Source organism: Corythoichthys intestinalis, chromosome 3 (genome assembly GCF_030265065.1).
Source record: "Corythoichthys intestinalis isolate RoL2023-P3 chromosome 3, ASM3026506v1, whole genome shotgun sequence".
Lineage (NCBI taxonomy): Eukaryota > Metazoa > Chordata > Actinopteri > Syngnathiformes > Syngnathidae > Corythoichthys > Corythoichthys intestinalis.
Window position 1 is genome coordinate 5976169 of NC_080397.1, and position 5614 is coordinate 5981782.

The 5614-nt window shown below is 37.4% G+C and overlaps 1 non-coding gene across 1 annotated transcript; it reads left to right on the forward strand.

The window, feature by feature from the left end:
• Nucleotides 1-305: 305 nt before the first annotated feature.
• On the forward strand, nucleotides 306-377 carry trnaw-cca (transfer RNA tryptophan (anticodon CCA)). Its single transcript has one exon. It is a non-coding gene; the product is annotated as a tRNA-Trp (tRNA).
• Nucleotides 378-5614: the final 5237 nt, after the last annotated feature.

Consider the following 5614-nt stretch of genomic DNA (forward strand, 5'->3'; position numbering starts at 1 on the left):
TTCCAAGAATGTCTTGAGGTCTTAGTGTGTTTGCTGTTGAAACTGGATTCGAACTGGGCCGAGCAGCAGGATGACGGATGATGTAATGGAGCTCCGTCCTCACTCATTCTTTCTTGCAGTGGGAAGATGACACTTATTGAGCTTTGAGATTACAGGTTTAAAGTGACATTTTATCCCCAGTATCTTTCCTTCATCTCACTTCTGGCGCTAACCAGGGAGCATATTTGCGGTCAGACTTGCGAAAACAGTCGATAAGACTGATAGACTTGCTGGGAAAGTGTGGGAAACTGCTAGCACTTAAAATAGACTCTGTGGCGCAACGGTAGCGCGTCTGACTCCAGATCAGAAGGTTGCGTGTTCAAATCACGTCAGGGTCAATTCTTTTGTGTATAGCCAACAAACAGTGGATTTCTTGCATCGCTTCCATACATTGGACTGTGTGCTGAATATTTTGCCTTGTGTACAAAAGTAGCAACAGATGCGAATCAATCTGTGGCTGTTTTTTTTTTTTCAGCACAAAATGCTATACATTTCTTGTTGACAGTCAGCTGCCTGTTTCATGCTACATGAAATTGTGTTCCATTGCTGGAGACAATAAATAGCTAATTGCTCAGCTAGTGGAAATTTTGTCCTTTCCAAGTCACTCTTGCATAAGAAAAGGAGGTCAGCAAGTCAGGACGAGGTCTGTTAAATAACCCGGGGATGCCGGACGGATTCCTTCTGCTGTTTCTGATGCTCGGTCCAATTTTCAGAAGCCTTGTTTGGATAAAGTGTCCACCGCAGACACAGACCATGACCAGCAGACCTCCATGGAATTCTTACAGATAAATGAAGCTTACGGCAAAAGATCAAGATGTTCTAAAGCTTACAAACTATACCAAATTTACTGTGTTGCAGAGCACTTTAACTGAACCTGAGAGCCAGATCACAAGACAAATGAAAAATATCCTACAGTATGTTCAAGGGGGTATAGCTCAGTGATAGAGAATTGTAATGTAAGTCCATTTATAATTTACAGAAAGCAGGTTAGGCCTAGAAAAATGGAAAGTACAATTTTGACCAGAGGCACCAACTAGTCTGAATGCAACATGTGAGGTCTCAGTGTTAACCACCCTCTTTCTTCCCTGCAAGTTGACGGAAATTTGAAAAGATCAGGACAGAATGGCTATAACACTATCAAGACCCTACCACAGAAAGTCCTCTGCTTACTTTTATTATTAAATTAGTTGGCTTTTTTTCCCATGCTGTGGTGCTAAAATGGTTTCTGTCTGTGATGTGCAGCTCTGTTAGTCAAGAGTGCCAAATCACTAATTGCCCTACTGCAGTAGTGTTCGATTCCAGTTCAGAATATTGGGTGTTCAGATCATGACAGAGTTGTTTCTCTTGTCACTGGGGGGAAAATAAGAGCTCTCCGCTTCAAATCTACAGTCATGTGTAAAAATTAGGACCCCCATGAAATATTCAGTTTGTTAAGAAATGTTCACATATCAATGTCTGATTTTGTTTTTCTTTATCTTTGGAAAAGGAAGCGATTTAATTGCTGGTAAACAACAAAAATTAACATTGTTTTACTCATTAAACCAAATATATCAACAAAAATGCATATTCTAACTGAGGAAAAAGTTAGGACACCCTACCGCCTAATAGCTAGTTACCCCCTTTGGCTGAAATAACTTCAGCGATACGCTTTTTGTAGCCATCTACCAGTCTTTGACATCGGTCTGAAAAAAGTTTGCTCACTCCTCAACCCAGAAGACTTTCAGCTGTGAGACGTTTAAGGGGTTTCTTGCATGTACAGCCCATTTCAAGTCACCCCACATTATCTCAATGGGAATAAGATCTGGGCTTTGACTCAGCCATTCCAGGACTTTTCTCCAGTCCTTGGTTGATTTACTGGTATGTTTGGGTTATTGTCATGTTGCAGGGTCCAGTTTCACTTCAGCTTTACATTTTTTCACTGATGATCTCACATGTTCCTCAAGCACCTTCTGATACACAATAGAATTCATGGTGGATTCTATGATGATTAGCTGGCCAGGTCCTGCTGCAGCAAAGCCTGATACTTCCACCTCCATGCTTCATAGTTGGTATGAGGTTCTTTTCCTGGAATGCTATATTGGGTTTACGCCAAACATGTCCCCTGTTCTGGTGTCTAAATAATTCAATTTTAGATTCATCTGTCTAAAGAACATTTTTCCAGAAATCCTGGTATCTGTCTACATTCACTCTGGCAAACTTCAATCTGGCCTTCATGTATTTCTTGGAGAGCAAATGTCCTCCTTGCTCACCTCCCATGAAGGTTAAACTTGTGAAGTCTCTTTCTGATTGTTGAGACATGCACTTTCACATCAACAGCAGCACGAGCCTGCTGTAGGTCGCATGATGACATTTTAGGGTTTTTGGAGACTTCTTTTAGCATCTTGCGGTCTGCTCTCGGAGTGAACTTGCTTGGACAGCCAGACCCGGGCATGTTGGCAGTTGTTTTGAATGTCCTCCACGTGTAGATTATATTCTGGACAGTGGAATGGCTGATTTTATATTCTTTTGAGAGCTTATGAAATCCCTTACCAGACTCATAAGTGTCTACAATCTTCTTTCTGAAGGCCTCAGACAGCTCCTTTGATCACCCCATGGTGTTTTCTCTCACTTCAACCATCAGTGGCACACCAAACTAAATGTGAGGTTTAAGTAAGGCAAGCCTCCTTCAAAACACTGGGTCATGATGTTCTAATCATGTGCACCTGATGTGATACCCCTGTGTGTGATTTTAGCCATTTTAAGTGGGATTGAATGTGGGGGTGTCCTAATTTATTCCTGAACAGAAATGGCATTTATTTAAAATCACGTTACCGAAAGTTAAATATATATGTATTTTTTTTTTCAGTTTTAATTCTTTAGTTCTTTTACTTGAATCTTTCAAGATTGTTAAAATTGATATTAAATATCCATATGACCAAAAATGTTAGAAAACACACAGGCTTACATAGGGTGTCCTAATTTTTTCACATGACTGTATATGCCTTATCGAGAAATTATGCAAGAATGCACAATTAAAATTGATTAATAAATTAGTTCCCAATGAATTTGATGATCGATTTTTGCCTGTCGCTATGAGCAGTCCCGTTTGGGTCCTTGTTTTTGTGTAACATGAAGCTGCGTGTGCACACCAGTGATTAGAGCAAGAGAGAGAGTTCACTGCTACACTCAGGTATAGTTCAGTTATTTACGTGAGAGATTGTCTGGAGGCGTGTGTGTTGTTAGGTCCAGTGAGCCTCGTCAAACGTGAATAAATTAAGCCAATTGTATTGTTTGTAGGGCTGTCAAACGATTAAAATTTTTAATCGAGTTAATCACAGCTTTAAAATTAATTAATCGTAATTAATCGCAATTCAAACCATCTATAATATATGCCCTATTTTTCAGTAAATTATTGTTGGAATGGAAAGATAAGACACAAGACAGATATATACATTCAACATACTGTACATAAGTACTGTATTTGTTTATTATAACAATAAATCAACAAGATGGCATTAACATTATTAACATTCTGTTAAATTGATCCATGCACAGAAAGACTTGTCGTTCTTAAAAGATAAATGTTAGTACAAGTTATAGAAATGTTGTATTAAAACCCCTCTTAATGTTTTCGTTTTAATAAAATTGGTAAAACTTTCAATCGAAAAATAAACTAGTAGCTCGCCATTGTTGATGTCAATAATTACTCCAGTTGCACCCAAGCGTCGGCAGAGGGCGACAAAACACAAAAAAACCCAAGTAACAAGTGCACATGACACTGTGCTGTCATTTCAATCTGTTTGAGCGGGGCATGTGCGTTAAATGCGTCAAATATTTTAACTAGGGCTGTCAAACGATTAAAATTTTTAATCGAGTTAATTACAGCTTAAAAATTAATTAATCGTAATTTATCGCAATTAATCGCAATTCAAACCATCTATAAAATATGCCATATTTTTCTGTAAATTATTGTTGGAATGGAAAGATAAGACAAGATGGATATATACATTCAACATACGGTACATAAGGACTGCATTTGTTAATTATAACAATAAATCAACAAGATGGCATTAAGATTATTAACATTCTGTTAAAGTGATCCATGGATAGAAAGACTTGTAGTTCTTAAAAGATTAATATTAGTACACGTTATAGAAATGTTATATTAAAACGCCTCTTAATGTTTTCGTTTTAATAAAATTTGTAAAATTTTCAATCAAAAAATAAACTAGTAGCCCTATTCTGTCCTCAATGTGTGTGAGTACACAAATTGACAGATAGCGAACATAAATTCCAAAAAGAAATCAGACGGTGTGGCAAAGTTGCATGGGCTTTACTGAAGTCATCTCTTTTTGACAGGAGCATGTTTCTTGTATTTTTGTAAAACTGAAAATAACAAGGCAATGTGTCAATAACTTGCATAAATCACAAAATAACATAAAATGTACACGCACGTGTCCATTTGAGCAGTAGCACTAGCCAATTAGCTCACAAGCATCTAACAATGTAACTGCATTTCACCATATATGTGAACAAATTCAAATACACATCATCAATAACTATCTAATGCTCATGAATATTAACAAAGGAGGAATATAACTCACAAGCGATGCATGTATTAGACACAAACAGTGTGATGGGGCTATGAGAACTGCCACTGAATACTGGATGCGGACGTTAGCTGGTCTGAATAGCACTGTCTATTAGTGTGAGTTCGCGTCGACATATAATCACGTCAGAAAAGCACGCCGAAACCCAAATAATCAGCTGCACTGAATCGCCAGCAGAGGGCGACATTACTCCAGATAACATATGCAAGTCACACCCAAGCGCCAGCAGAGGGCGGAAAAACTCCATAAAACACAATTAACAAGTTGGCCTTTCACTGTACTGACATTTAAATCTGTCTGAGCGGGCCTAGTGCGTTAATTGCGTCAAATATTTTAACATGATTAATTTAAAAAATTAATTAACGCGCGTTAACGCGATAATTTTGACAGCCCTAATTTTAACGTGATTAATTAAAAAAATTTATTACAGCCCGTTAACGCGATAATTTTGACAGCCCAAGTTGTTTATATTCTTTGTTGATGAGACGTTACGACTGAGCACCGAGTGCTAAGCCAGTTAGTGATGATGCTAATCAGTGTCTTAAGTGTCTGTTTGTATTGTGTTTCGGAGAAGCAAATTAGAACTGGAATTATTAAGTTGTCTCATTTCTTTTTATAAAGAAACCACACAAATAACCACTTCATATAACAGCTTGGGGTCACCTTTCAAAACAAACTCATAAATTGTCATACAAGAGTGTGCTTTGAAATTGAAGAAAGAAGACATTCATTTGTCTGCCTCCTTATTCAATTTTGTTGTTTAGTTTGTATGAAGAAATAAATGAGTCATTGACACAATTTATATCAGCGCTTTGCCCATAAGAAAATGATCAGGACTTTTGTCTGATTTGTGTACTGAGTAATTATTTTAATGTTTTATACTCAAAACCTTTATTAAAAACTTTAATTGCTTAAAACAGTACAGTTGTAGACTAACGGTTAAGTCAGGAAGCTGTCATAAAATATTAAATAGTCATTCATTTTGT